Below are 16195 nucleotides of genomic sequence, written 5' to 3' on the forward strand. Positions count from 1 at the left end.
AACTGAAAATAATTCCATCATTTGTCACAGTTCTAGCAATAGCTCCAATTTTTTTCAGGAGATTTCATTTCCCCATATCAGGCACAGGATCTCTGTCATGATTTACACTGTTTACATCCTAATTTACATTGTTCTAGCAACGATGACCATTTCCTCAGCCTCCTGGGTCAACATCCCACATTGCTCCCTAACCCTATTCTTGGAGTATATTCTCTCTGCAGCTTGTTATGTTCCTGTGCATTCAAATTGCCGTACCAGACTATGATGCAACCAGTCAGGATACTTCCAGGATAGTCAGCTCCCTGAATTGCACCCCCCAACCCCCACCCCCCCACTGATCACTCCTGGTGTCAATTCACGGTTGACCCGAAATGTCCACCCCATGGACATCCCGACCTACCTCCGCCAATTGCTGAATCTCCAACCCTTTGAACCCTCCAGTAGAAGCCCTGTTCTCCAGCCTCTACCCACTCCTAACAAGGCACCAATCTCCAGGCAGATGACCTCCAAGACCTACCAGGGCCTCTGAAGTAGCAACACTACTCCCATGATTAGAATGGCCTTCAAAGCAACACCCTGACCCCCCCCCCCCCCACCACCAAACCCAGGTCTCACTCAATGCAGAAACCCACAACCCCACACTGCCCCTTCAAAATCTGATCAGCCCTCTCCCCCCAACCCTCCAGACCTGACCACTACTCTAGACATCAATACTTTTCTTCATGGGCTCCACAGCCTATATATAAAATGGCAGCTCATTGTAGTAAGCCCACAGTCAAAAAGGCATATAGTAGTCTCCTATAATTTCCAGATCATTCTGTGGAGTAAGACTGACATCCTGAAGGAGAACTGAAGGAGTGTTGTAATGCCTTTTACACCAAATGTTAAACTGTGTCTCCATCTGCCCCCACCCACACCGGCTAAATATAAAAGACCTCCCTCAGCAGAATACAGAAACAAGCTGGGGTATTCTCCTTGAGTGTTATGAGCAATGTTAATCCTTCAAGAAAAAAAATCCATAAAACTTATTGAAAGGCAAAAATAAAACATCAGACGCTGGAAATCAGAAATAAAAACAGAAAACGACAGAAGCACTCAACAGGCCAGGCAGCATCTATGGGAAAAAGAGAAACAAAACTCATTCTTCAGGTCGAGGGCCTTTCATCAAAAACATTGATATTCCTCTTTCTCTCTTCCTCCACAGATGCTGTCTGACCTGGTGAATGTTTCCAGCATTTTCTATTTTTTATTTGCAATAAAACTGATTATCTCAACACTGCGGGATCCTAATTTTCTACTTTTCAAACAAAATAGTAAAAACTAGTCCCCAACCCAGCTCAGCAATAAAAACCATCAGCACTTTCACACTAACCTACCTTTCAAATTACCCCATCATCAAATTACTTTTAAGGCCAACTGTTTATTGCCCGGGTAGTTATTTCTATAAAATATATATATAGTAACAGTTTAACAATGATCCTTTACCTTTGTGTGTTCTTAAACGGTATGAATATTTGGTCCCTTTTAGGGTGTAAGAGCTTTCCTTCCACCTCAGGGCCTGTGGGACTGTCTGGAAGCCTCTGTTGACAGGGCAACCACAGCTTAGCAACACATTTCCAGCAACAGACCCTAGCAACAAGCATGGCACTCTGGGAATTGTAGTTCTTAAGCCTCCTCTGTTGAAAAGAGGCTTGGTTTGAAAAGGAAAAGTACAAATTGTGACCCTGTGTTGAACTGAAAGATCTTTTGAAACATTTGTACATGACTGAGAGGCGCTACCTGTTCGGTGGCTTTTTGCTGCTTCCTGCTCTTGGTCACAGCAGGCCTGACAGTCGAGGAACATGGAGGGAAGCCCATTGCCAAGGCTTGGGGAAAGGAAGCCTGGTTACAACTGACTGGTAAAGTAACACTGCAGAGGTGCAAAGCTTCCCCGACAGGTAAACTGAACTAGGTCATAACTATTTTACACTTGATCATAGCTCTTAATCACAAATAGTACTTTCAAAAACATAGCTTTGTACAATTTTATCCAACAACCTCACCTTGGATTTCTAACACTCAAACCTCTCTAATCTCCAGTTTCTTTCTTTCTCAATAGTTCTACTCCCAGATCCTACCAGCCAGATACCAGTTTAGCAAGCGCAAATCTATTTCTACCCTACACCACCATATAAAGGCCATCTCTACCCCAAAAGTACAAAGTTTTTGCACCCTGAATGGTCTAGTTATTCTCACCGTCATGAAATTACTCATCTCCCCTTCCCCACTCTCAAATTATATTAATCCCACTCCATTGCTGAAAATTTGAACGTATATATTAGCAAGTGTCATTGCAGTCTTGGTAGGATGACCCTCTCATCCTAGGAATCAGGACATTAACCTTAAGTAGGTGAAGAGAGGAAAAAAGAGATAAGGGAATAAGAAAAGCAAAGATACAGAAGAGGATAAACGAAGATAAAATAGTGCTTAAATTACTCAGCAGGACAGGCAGCATCAATTGTGAAAGGAACAAACTGATATTTCCAAATCAGGATGATTTGAAGGGAAATCTGCAGTAATGAGAGAGTCATGGAACTGGACCAAACATGTGATGCATTTTGAAGGACTAATGAAGCTACAATATACACAATGAATAGTAAGGTCCTAAGGAATATTGAGGAACAGAGGAACCTTGGTGTCCAAGTCCAAGGATCCCTGAAGGTGGCAGCACAGGTTGATAACGTGGTAAAGGAGGCAAAGGAGATGCTTGCCTTCATTATCTGGGGCATAGAATATAAAAGCAGGGAGGTTATGGTACAGCTACCTAAAACATTAGTTAGGTCACAGTAAGAATACTATGTGCTGTTTTGGCCACAACACAATAGGAATGACATGATTGCACTTGAAAGAGTGCTTTACCATGTGTTGCTTGAGACAGAATTTCATTTATGTGGGGAGACTGGACAGGCTGGGTTTCTCAGATGAGGGAAGCTGAAGGGGACCCAAGAGGCATACAAATTTATGAGAGGCAGAGATAGTAGGAAACATTTATGCATACTAGAAATGTTTAAAACTAAGGGACATAGATTTAAAGTAAGATAGAGGAGACTTAGAAGGGATCTGAGAAAGAACCTTTTCGCCCAGGGGATAGTTGGAATTGGGAATACACTGCCAGGAAGATGTTTTTGCAATTGAGAAAGTACAACTAAAGTTCAGCGGGTTGATTCCTGAGATGGAATGGGAAGGGATGGGGTGGGATTGACCCTGAGGATAGATTAAGCAGACTCTCGAGTTCAGAAACATCATGGGTGATCTCATTGAAGCATACAAAATGCTTACACAGCTTGACAGGGCTGATGCAGGGATGATGTTTCCCTGAGTGGGGTGTGTAGAACCAGGGACCACAGTCTCAAAATAAGGGGACAGTCATTCAGGACTGAAAGAAGAAATTTCTTCACTCAAGAGGGTAGCAAATCTTTGGAATTCCCTCGCCGTGGCCTGTGGAGGCTCAGTTGCTGAGTAGATTCAAGACAGAGATCAATAGATTTTTGGATATTAAAGGAATCAAGGGATTTAGGAATAGTGCAGGAAAGTGGTGCTGACGTAAAAGAACACCCATGATCATGTTGAATGTGGAGCAGGCATGAGGGGTTGAATGGTCTGCTCTTGCTTCTGTCCTAATGTCTTTTCTTTAGTAAAGTCACATAATTTTACCATTTTGCATCTGTCTTGGGTGCTGGATGGTAAACCAGTTTTTTAATTTGCCTGAAAATAAATGTGCAGGCATAAATTGAAGGGGATCAGTGTGAAGTGGTTGGTTATTTGCAAACCTGGTGTTAGGTCAGTAATAGTGGGAGCTACAGCAGGAAGATTAGCTGTTACATGTGCTTCTGATGTGTCTGCGCTAGTGTAATATATTATAACTTATATTAATAAGTGCATCTGTGGTATCCCGGGCAGCACTTACATGAGCAGGCACTGTCCTCATGACCTTGTCTCTCCTCTTCCTCACCCTTCTTATTGGGATCATCCACAGACAATGCACACTCAGTGCTTCGTTCCTCCTGCAGGTCCAAAGCTTGCTGCTGCTCAGTGCTGTGCAAGTGCAGCACCTCAGAACCATTCACTTTTACATATTTCCTTACAACGTCGAAGGAGGCCATTTCGACCCATCAAGTCTATCCTGGCTCACAGAGCAATCTTTAGTAGCCTGATGTGACTTTAATTTGGTGGTAATTTGGGATGATTTAATGAACCCAACAATTTTAGAGAGCTAGATTAACAGCCATAGTGAAGCAATCTCTAGCAAAGGAGGCTGAGGGAGAGGGGTTACTGAGGAAAAATGTGAGGGAGCTGGATTAACACCAGCAGAGATACAGTCAGTAACACTGGGCACTGGGGGAGAGGGTTACTGAATGACAGTGTGAAGGGACTGGATTAACATCCGTGGAAATTGTCAGTAAAAATAGGTGCTGAGGAGAAGGGTTACTGTGTGACAGTGTGAAGGAGTTGGATTACACCATTGAAGGTACAGACAGTAATGTAGGATGCTGGGGGAGAGGGGTTGCAGAGTTAAAGCGGGATGGAGCGGGATTTACATCAGTGGAGATACAGTCAGTGACATAGGGTGCTAGGGTAAGATTATTGTGCCAGTAACTACATTTGTATCAATAACTATTCAGCATCTGAATCAAGTGAGGTGGTGATGATGATGATGCATTTAGCATTACTGGGTTTAAATAAAAAATATATAAAAATATAAAAAGCATGTTGAATCGATGAACTAGGTAATGGTAATTAGAAGCAGCCAGCACAGATTTCAAAAAGGATAATGAGCTTTTCAAATCTGATCTCTGAGTTCTTTAGCAAGATGCCATTAATGGTGGAGATGCAGTGAATATGCAGTTGACAAAGTGCCAGTCAGTGAATGCTTCGTGGTGTTGAATGGGGGGGAGTGGTTGTGGGAGAAAGAGACGATAAGGACAGCTGAGAAGGAGCAGGAGAGCAGCAGGTGAAGGTGTTTTCTCATTGCTTGGAATGGGTAGGTGTATCCCAGGATCCAGGATGACCCAATTGATTCAACATGTTTTTATGTTTTTACATATTTTAAACATTTTTTTTATTTTACAATAATATTTTTATTAAATCCATGAAAAAAATACAGAGTACATGCATCAAGAAAGAGAGTAAAAATACCACTGAATACATTGTGTTAAATCGTACTTAGGATTACAATACTCTAAATCAATAATCACATATAGTAGTTAATTAATAAAGGAAGAAAAAATTGAAATATTTTATTACAAAAAAAAATCTACCCCCACTACCAAAACCCGAAGCTGTTAGATAGAAGAAACAGCAAGGAAAAACCTTAAAAAACCTAACAGTTTCAGCCAATATCTGTGTTTTAGTCTCCAAATCAGAGATTTTGAAAATAATTCAAAAAGGCTCCCCACAGGGTTTTGAAAGTCTAGGTTAGATTCAAAACCTGAACAGCGAATCTTATCTAGGTTCAAATGTGACATAACATCCCGTAACCATTGAACATGCGTAGGCGGAGTAGCTTCCTTATATTTTTAAAATTTAAACCCAGTGATGCCAAATGCATCATCATCATCGTCATCATCACTATCATTATCACCTCATCTGAACCAGGTGCCAAGTGGGTAGGTGTGATCCGCAGGGTTCTGTTCCAGGTCTGCTTCTGTTCTCAATGTACATCAAACATCTGGACATTGGGTTAGAGGGAGTATTGTCTGGATTCCCAAATAATGGCTGGTATAGTAAATAATTCAAAAGTAAAATATACCTGCAGTTACTTTCTGGTTGAATTTGAATCTTCCCAAGTCTCACATTCCTTAGCATTTTTGAATAAAGAACTTTATTAATTATTAAGTAAGCTACCATTTCCAAATTTCACTTCCAACAGTGACTGGCTGCAGCCAACGTGGTTGCTCATCATCCTAATGCCAGGATTCAGGCCCCAGCAGGAGAATGACCCTTGACCCAGATATTCTGAGCACTGCCACGCAATCATTGAACCCAACACAGTGTGCCAGGAAAACCTGGCAAGAGGAACCCAAGCTCTGAACTGGAGTGCACTTCTTCAAATGTGTACCGATTTCAGAGGCCTGAGCAAACATAGTCACTCACTGAGGGTTTCCAAACCTACCATAGAAGAAGCAGGATTGGACATGCCCACAGTACGATGCAAGAGGCTTGGAAGTAAACTGCGTGTGTACTGATTGATGACAGACTCCCTTTTCATAGTGAAAGCATGAATATTCACCATGTGTAGATTGTTAAAGTCTTGTGGAAGTCTTCCTTGCTGGGGAAACCCCCATCCTAACCATTCTGAGTTTACAGCCCGAAAATCCAAGGAATGTAACAAACAGTCCCTCTTCTTTAAAGGAAATTGAATGAGGTGGTCAATATTCTACTTATAGGTTTTATATCATCTGACTGATTGGATTTCACTCACCAGCAACACAGCATAGGATGAACTTTTAAGGTGCAAAACAAACTGGATTCTAATTTCCAGAGTTAAACAATTTCTTGGAGTCACATGCACAAATTGTAACAGTTCTTAAATGTTGAGAAATAGTTTCGTCCAAACAAGCTGGATTTGGCCCAGTGCCTGGATTTGCCACCCAATGCATCTGCTTGCCCGCCCTCACCATCTTTGGATTTGCAGGGCCAAGTGAGCTTGCCCCCTCCATCGCCCGCACACCTGGGATCAATCTGGCAGTATATAGTTAGGCCTTGGTGGCAAGTGGGCATCAGGTAGTGTCCTACTGAGGTTCCAGCTTTCAGCATGACCTAATAGCCCTTAACAGGAGGGAAGACAGAATAACACTAAAATAAGACAGAATAAAATAGAATAACATGAAAGAGAGAATAACACTACACTTGTGCGAATCCCCACAGCATCTGGCAACCCTGTGATCTCTATCTCGGGGGCCGATGTCAGAACAACCTTCAAGAGGGTGAACCCTCAAAAGGCGTCAAGCCCCAATGGTGTACCTGCCGACCAACTGGCTGGAGTGTTCAAGGACATCTTCAACCTCTCACTGCTGCAGTAGGAAGTTCCCACCTGCTTCAAAAGGGCATCAAGAAGAGCATGGTGAGCTGCCTCAACGACTATCGCCCAGTAGCACTCACATCTACTGTGGTGAAGTGCATTGAGAGGGTGGTCATGGCTAGAATTAACTCCTGGCTGAGCAAGGATCTGGACCAACTGCAATTTGCCTACCACCACAACAGGTCTACAGCGGATGCAATCTCACTGGCTCTCCACTCGGCTTTGGAGCACCTAGACAATCACAACACATACATCAGGCTACTGTTTATCGATTACAGCTTGGCATTCAACACCATCATCCCCTCAGTACTAACCAACAAACTTCAAAACCTAGACCTCTGTACCCCGCCTCTGCAACTGGATGTTTGATTTCCTTATTGGGAGACCACAGTTGGTGCGGATCAGTAACAACATCTCCTCCTCGCTGACAATCAACACAGGCATACCTCAAGGATGCATGCTTAGCCCACTGCTCTACTCTCTCTACACTTGTGACTGTGTGGCTAGGTACAGTTCAAATCTATAAATTTGCTGATGACACCACAGTTGTTGGCAGAATCTCAGATGGTGATGAGGAGGTGTACAGGAGTGAGATAAATCGGCTGGTTGAGTGGTGTTGCAACAACAACCTCGCACTCAACGTCAGCAAGACCAAGGAATTGATTGTGGACTTCAGGAAGGGGAAGTCTGGAGAATATACACCAGTCCTCATTAAGGGGTCAGGGGCGGAAAGGGTGAGTAGCTTCAAGTTCCTGGGCATCAACATATCAGAGTATCTATCCTGGGCCCAACACATTGATGCAATCACAAAGAAGGCATACCAGCAGCTCTGCTTCATAAGGAGTTTGAGGAGATTTGGTAGTCAGCAAAGATTCTTGCAAATTTTTACAGATGTACAGTGGAGAGCATTCTAACTGGTTGCATCACCATCTAGTATGAAGGCTCCAATGTGCAGGATCAAAAGAGGCTACAGAAGGTTGTAGACTCAGCCAGGTCCATCGTGGGCACAACCCTCCACGCCATCGAGGACATCTTCAAGAGGCGGTGCTTCGTGAAGGTTGCATCTATCATTAAGGACCCTCACTATCCGGGACATGCCCTCTTCATGTTACTGCCAGGAGCCTGAAGACCCACACTCAACAATTTAGGAACAGCTTCTTTCCCTCTACTATCAGATTTCTGAACGGTCCATGAACCCATGAACACTACCTCGTTATTCCTCTTTTACACTATTTATTTATATTTGTGACTTCCAGTAATTTTATGTCTTGCACAGTACTGCTGCTGCAAAACAACAAATTTCACTTCAAGTGTCAGTGATAATAAATCTGATTCTGATTAACCATTCTAAATATCACTGATATTCAGAGATATTAAAATGATTAAATGTGCTTTAAATAATTTTTTAAAATTATTTACAAATGAAAATATTGATTAAAAACATTAAATTAAATAACTAAACTTACCTTTCTTATGCTTTCCCATCTATTCTGCAGGACTAGGAATGCTTGTTCTGGACACAAGCACATAAGAAATAGGAGCAGAAGGAGGATAGATGGCTGATGTAATCTTGGCCTCAAATCCACTTTCTAGCCTCTTCTGCATAACCCTTGGCTTTCCTATAGAGCCCAAAATCATGTCTACCTTGGCCTTTTTTGATTCAATCATCTCGCCTCCACAGCTCTTTGGGGTAGAGAATTTCAAATATTCATGACACACTGAGAAAAGGAACTCCTCCTCATCTCTAATTTCTATGAGTGATGAGGGGAAACATCCTTTCAACACCTACCCTGTAAAAACCCCTCAAAGTCTCTTTTATGTTTTGATAATATCACCCTTCATTTCTCCAAACAATGAGAACAGAAGTTCCAGGTAAGTCTTAACTAACTTAACAGGGAATGGCTGAACCTCAGTAGCTAATTCAGGAATAACCAACAGCTGTAACTCCATTTAACCCACTTTGTTTATTGATTTTGAACTGTACATCAGCCCATCCAGGACTGACCCATCAGTCTGTGGCTTCCTCTGTTCTAACAAGGCCCAATATGAACTTGAGAAACCATACCTCATCTTTCACGTGGGGAATTTCCAGCCTGCTGGACTCAATATCATACCAAACAATTTCAGATCATTTGCTTTTGTTGCAGAACTGACCTGTTCCTCTATAGGTTATCCACTTGTGTCATTAAATCAGTTTTTCTCTCTCCGTTGTTCCGCAGGGCATTTCCTACTGCTCTTACCTATGTCTCACAGCGGTTACATGTCATTTTATGTGTTTTCTCTGTCTCTAGTGGCCCTCATTAACCTATCAACTAAATGGCTTCATCAACAGCTTATCAGCACAGCAACATTGGTCTCACACTATTGGAGGCATTACATTTGTCCAATCCATCTCTCCCCTACACACTCTGCAACTTAAAACTAACTTGATTCTTCTTTCTTTGTTTTGATGGAGGGTCTTTGACCTAAGATGTTAATTCTGTTTTTCTTTCCACATTTGCTGCCTAACCTGCATTTTTTGTTTTTGTTTCATATTTCCAGCATTTAGTTTTCTTGGTTTTCATCCAAGGCTGTAGATGTGTCCAGAAATAGCAGTCAGCTTTTTCATTTGTCATTAGGACCTTGAATCAAAATGATTATAAAGGAGAAAATACACATTCTTCCAGTTATAACAAATAATATAGAAATATCCCTGGAGTACAGGCACACAGTTCAATTACGGTCCTGGAGTTACCACATAGTATAATTCCAGTTCTGGCATTACACCACACTAAGAGTACTACAGTGATGGCACACAGCCCAATAACAATCCTGGAACTGTAGCACACAGCATGTAACTGTTCTGGAGTTATATCACACAGCAGATTAGAAGAGCTGTAGTTATAGCACACAGCCTAGTATTAGAAAGGGAAAAATAAAACCTGATGAGATCTGAAATAAAAATAGAGAATGCTAGAAAAGCCCAGCAGGTCAAGCAGCATCCATGGAGATGGATTTCAGGTTAATAAGCTTTTATCAGAATGAGGAGGAGTTCAAAAATCAAACTACCAAGAAGATTGAGGGAAGGTGAGAACAAAGAGAATGCTTGTGACAGGGTGAAGACCAAGGTAGACAGAGTGAAATGAGTACTGCTGATGTGGGTTGAGAGAGGGCGGTGAAGGCTCATTAATCACCACTGATCTGTCTGGAGGAGACATAAATAGAAGGAGATGAATGAGAACGGAGGACAGAGAAAAAAACACATTGCTGGAACTGACAGCTACAAAGCACTGCAAATGCTGGAAACCTGCAATAAAATAGAGAACGCTAGATCTACTCAGCAGGCCAGGCAGCATCTATGGAGAGAGAAACAGAATTAATGTTAAAGTTGATGGCCTTTCATCAGGATTGGCCAAGGCTGGTTATCTGAAATTGTTGAATTCAACTATGAGTCTGTAACCTGCATGGAAGATGAGATGGTGTTGCTCACTGGGCTTCATTGATAAGTGTAAATGCAACTACAGAGATTACAGAACGAAAGTGGGATGGAGAATTAAAGTAATAGGTAACTGGAAGCTTGAGGTTGCCCTTGCAGACTGATCAGAGGTATTCTGCAAACCAGTCAGCCCATCTGTGTTTTGGTTAACTCTAATGTTTGGGAAACCACATCATGAGCAATAAATGCACAACATTAAATTGGAAGAATTGTTGCTTCCTTCACCTGAAGGGACTGTTTTGAGCGTCCGGATGGTGGGAAAAGAAGAGGTAAAAGTCATGGCATTGTTGTTCCTGCAATTGCATGGCAAGGTGCCGTGACAGGGGGAGAGTTATTGGTGAAGATGGAGGAATGAACCTGCAGATCATGGAGGTAATGGTCCATTCAGAATACTGAAAGAGAACGGAGGGGAAGACGTGTCTGATGTTTGCACCACACTGCACAGCATGTCAGAAATTATGGAGGACGATCCTTTGAATGTGGAGGGTGGTGGAGTGGAAGGACAAGGGAAACCTCATCCTTAGTCTGGTAGAAGGAGAGGGCATGAGACCAGAGGTGTGGGAAATAGAACAGACATGGGGGAGAGTCCAACCAACAATGTGGAAGAGAAACTACCATTAAGAAAAAAGGAAAGCATCTTGGAAGTACTACTGTGGAAGGTAGCTTCGTCAGATCAGATGTGATGGAGACATCTGGGAGAATAGAAAGAGTCCTTCCAGGAAGTAGGGTGGGAGCAGGTGTGGTCATGATAGCTGAGAGATCCTGTGGACTTGTAATGGATATTGTTTGCTAATCTATCCCCTTAGAATGAGATAGAGAAGAGAAAGCAAAGAGAAGATGAGGAGAAAAACCACATGAAACAGCAGGATAGAAATTGGCAGCAAAGGTGTTGAAACTTCTGCATCAGAGCAGGAAGCAGCACCAATGCAATTATCAATGTAAAAGAAGGAGATAAGGGAAGTGGCCTAAGTAGGTCTGAAGGAAATTGTTCCATGCGTCCCACAAAGGGCCAATTGTAGCTTGGACCCATGTGGAACCACCTTTGATATGAAGGAAGTGAGTGGAGTTAAAGAAGAAGTCAGTCAACCTGAGAATGAGTTCAGCCAGACAAACGAGGATGGTGGTAGAGGGGGAGCTGGTTGTGCCCAAAGAAATGAAGGGCTGTCAGACCATTCTGATATGGGACAGAGTTGTAGAGGGATTGAAGCCCTGAACTCACTGATCTAATCATCTTTCCCTTTTCTACCCTGCTAGATAAAAACAGAAAACTCAAACAGGTTTCTCCAAGGTAGGGTAATATAAATACACATTGAATCTGCTCATACATATTATGATTTGTAACTGCCTTATTACAATGTCTCTATAAAAACAGATTCTAGTATTTTCCTACTGCTAATTCTGGACTCATTGATTCATCAATCCCTGTTTAATTTCTCTTGCTTTTCTCAACTAGTTCAGTTGCATTTGCCACCTTCCAATCTGAGGTAGCATTCTGGACTCAGGGAAATCTGCGAAGTTTAAATAAAACCTTCCAGTATACCTTCAGTATATCTTGGATATAAGCAGCTGGCCAAGAGGATTTTTAGTTTCAATGATTTCTCTGGTATTATTTCTTTACAGTTCCCAAATTCTTTCTCACTTTGATCTTTAGTTCCCCACTATTTTCAAAATAAATGTGTGACTTCAACCATGAAGACATACAAATTATATAATGTCTTTTTTATTTCCTCATTCCCTACTAAAATTTCTCCTGTGTCTCCTTGTAATGGACCCATGTTTATCTTTGATAATTTCTTCCCTTTACATAGTTCTAGAAGTATTTGCGATCCACTTTAATGCTTCTTCCAAGTTTAATGTTGTACTCTAGTTTCCTTCAGAAGGTTTCTTGGTCACCTTTTGCTGAAATCTAAAGTGCTCAGTCTTCAATTTCACTTTGTTCTTTGACAACATTATAAGCCTCTTCCTTTATTTTAGTATTGTCTTGTATCCCACAATTGTACCACTTTTTCCATGGAGCATTTATTCTGTAAATCGATGTATATCCATTGTGACTTATCAACATTTTACTTGCATGTTCTCTATTGCCTATCTACTGTCATATGTTTTAATGTGGTTTACAAATCTACCAACCTTCATCCTTCCTACCTACATAGTCTGCTTTGGTCAAGTTTAAGATCCTACTTTTGGAATTCACTCTCAAACTCAATATAAGATGTTGTCATATCATTATTTCTCCACCCCAGAGGTTCCTATGCTACAGATGACCAACATTTGATCCATGGTAGTCAATTCCACAGGACAGTCTCAACATACTGATCTAGAAAACTACCTCCACCCCATTCTGCAATCCCACCTCAATGTAGATATCTTTTGCTCAATCTCTATGAAGATTAAGTTTTCCCATCTGTTCATAGCTAGTGGATTTTGTACTGGAACCTGCCCAACTATGTTAGATTAAGGGTTTCATTTCTCCTTAAACCACAGAAGGAGGACATTGAGCCCCTCAAGTCTATGCCAGCTCTCAGAGCAATCCCAACGATTCCAATTCCCCTCTTACTTCACTGTAACTTGTTTCCTCTCAAATGCCCATCAACTCCTCACCTCCACCCATTAAAATTTGACACTGAATGACACAGGAAAATGCACTGCAGGACAGAGGTACTTTCTTATAAGCATCTTCAAGAAGAAAAGAGAGATTGAGAGGTGTGAGTTATTTTAGGCACTTATTGTTTTTCTGATTACAATTCTACCCAAGAATATAACTACAGTTAGAAGCCCATAATTTATTCCCATTGGTCATTAATACCCTTTGTTAGTTAATACTATTAAAACTCATGTTGATTTCCAATGCTGATTCTTTCTCTCTGCCATTCTTATTCCATTTTATATAAAATAATATAATTTGGCATGTTTTGTTTTGCTTATCATTCCAGGTGTGTTTGACATAGTAATAGCATCATCACCTCAAGCAGAATTTGCAATCAGGCTTGTGTGGTTGAATCAGAGTGAGCAGAACTTCAGGCACTGTAGGCAACGTTTCTGCAGAGCCTTCAGAAAATGTAATCAATTTGGGAGCTTCTAATGAGTAAATGCTGTAAAAGTATATCCCATGCTTGCCGGCATCTCCTGCCTTCTCCCCATATCCCTTGATCCCTTTGGCACTAAGAAATATATCTGCCTTCTTCTTGAATATATTCAATAGTCTTCATTGTGTTCAGTGGTAGAGGACTCCACTGCTTTACCATCCTTAGAGTGAAGAAATTTCTCCTGATCTCAGTTGTAACATACATGAATGACTTGAATGTGGATGTAGGAGCCATATCAGTAACTTCAAGATGACACGAAGATTGGTGATGTTGTCAATAAGTGTGGAGGGTAGTCTTAGGCCACAGGGTGATATTAATGTGTTGGTGAAATAAGCTGAGAAATGGCAGATGGAGTTTAATCCAGATAAACGTGTATTGATGCATTTTTGGAGCACTAATGAGGCTAGGACAAATGTTAGGCTCCTAGGGAGTATTGAGAAACAGAGGGACCTTGGTGTAAAAGTCCAAAGATCCTTGAAGGTTTCTACACAGGTAGATAACATAGTTAAGAAGGCATATGGAATACTGGCCCTTAGTAATCGGCAGCATTGAATACAAGAGCAGGGAGGTTATGCTCCAGTGTTATAAAACATTGGTCAAACCTCAAATGGAATACTGAATGCAATTCTGGTCATTACACTATAGGAAAGACGTAATAGTGCTGGAGAGGGGGCCTGGGATGATTCACCAGGATGTTGCCTGGGATGGAGGTTTTTCAGTATGAGGAGAGACTGGAGAGACTATTTCTGTTTTCTTTGGAATGGAGGAGGTTAAAAGGGGACATGATTGAGGTATGTAAGATTATGAGGGGTATATATAGGGCAGACTGTAGGAAAGTTTTCCCCATATCATTATCTAAAGGACCTGGATTTTGGGTAAGGGGTAAGAAATTTAGAGAAGATTTAGAGGGAGACTTTTTTCACCCAGAGAGTGGTGAGTACTGGAATACACTGCCTGAGAGAGTGGTGGAAGCAGAGTCACTGACAGTACTTAAGAAGTATCTGGACAAGCATTTGAATCGCCTAGGTATAGGAAGCTATGGGCCAAGTAATGGATGGATGCCCGCTGGTCAGCATAGATGTGGTGGGTCGAATAGCCTGTTTTCATGCTGGATGACTTTATGACTTTATGACTAAGACTCAGTTCTAAATGGCACATCCTGTATCCTGAGCTTGATTCTTGGTTCTGGATTCTCCAGCCATTGGGAAAATCTTCCCTCTATCTAGTGCACTAAGTTGTTTTGAGAATTTTATAGGTTTCTATGAGATCCCTTCTCATTCTTCTATACTCCAGAGAATGCAGGTCTAACCAACCCAATCAAACCTAATATGTCAGTCCTGCCAACCCAGGAGTTAGTCTAGTTAACCTTTGTTACACTCCCTCCAAGGCAAGGACATCCTTAAATAAGGAGACCAAAACTGCACACAAAACTCCTATGGGATCTCACCAGGGTCCTGTACAGCTGCAATAAGACATCCGTGCTGCTGTACACTTAATTTCTCTTACAATGAAAGCTAACATACCATTTGCCTTCCTAGCTGCTTGTGGCAGCTGCATGTATGCTTTCAGTGACTGGTGTACACCTTGTTACTCCTTCCTTTTTCCTAGTCTATGACCATTCAGATAACCTGTCTTTATGTTTTTAGAACCAAAGTGGATAAAATCTCGCATTTATCCATGTTAAACTGCATTTGTCGTGTATTGGCCCACTCACCTAAATCACATTGGAGTCTCTTTGCATCCTCCACGGGGTTCATTATCGATCCTCGACCTTGTGTCATCTACATACTTACAGATGTTACATTTAGTTCCCTCATCCAGATATATGTTGTGAACAGCTGTGGCCCAAGCACTGATTCCCTGCGGCATCCCACTAGTCACTGCCTGCCACCTTGAAAAAGACCCACCTATTCCTACTCTCTGTTTCTGCTCAATTCATACCAGTATATTACCCCCGACCTCTTATGTGGGACCTTATCAAAATCCTACTGAACATCCAAATGCACCACACCTCTTTACTGCCAGTTACATCCTCAAAAAACTCCAGTAGATTTGTTAAGTCTGATTTTGTGTTCATAAACCATGCTGACTTTGATCAATCCTGTTAAAGTGTGAAAATCTATTATAAATGATGCAGTAACAGAACAATTTGCCAAATGTTCTGTTACTGCATCATTTATAATAGATTTTCACACTTTCTCTCCCTCTTTCTCAATGTTCAATGTCATCAATTCTTTGAGAGTGGAGCTTTGCATGGGTTTGTCTCAAGTTGCTCTGACCCCACTCTTTTAAAAATGGAAGAGTAAAAAGAAGGAATTACTTTCAAGAGTGGAATTACGTTTGCCACTCTCCAATCTGTAAGAACTGCTCAGTGCCAAAAAATTTCAGAAGATAACCATCAATGCATTCACTATTCTTTTTGTCCTCCTTTGCTTAATTCTAAATTGCACCCAATTCGCAGACCTGCTGCTTTTTCTAGCAATTTTAACTGCCTCCCCTTTGGATCCAATGCTCTCCCTGTGTAAGCCACAATTGAGTCTCTTTCCCGACTTATTTTTGTGCCAGACAGGAATA

At 41.5% G+C, this 16195-nt stretch overlaps 1 protein-coding gene across 1 annotated transcript in view; it reads right to left on the reverse strand.

Annotated features, from left to right (window-relative positions):
• ccdc135 (coiled-coil domain containing 135) overlaps positions 1-5822 on the reverse strand; it is a 69172-nt gene extending 63350 nt beyond the window's left edge. Inside the window, exon 1 of the mRNA XM_052023621.1 lies at positions 5789-5822. The gene's annotated coding sequence lies outside the window, so the exon portion shown is untranslated. The remainder of the gene's footprint in view (positions 1-5788) is intronic.
• Between the last annotated feature and the right edge of the window lie 10373 nt (positions 5823-16195).

The sequence above is a fragment of the Pristis pectinata genome, chromosome 1 (assembly GCF_009764475.1).
Source record: "Pristis pectinata isolate sPriPec2 chromosome 1, sPriPec2.1.pri, whole genome shotgun sequence".
Classification (NCBI taxonomy): Eukaryota; Metazoa; Chordata; class Chondrichthyes; order Rhinopristiformes; family Pristidae; genus Pristis; species Pristis pectinata.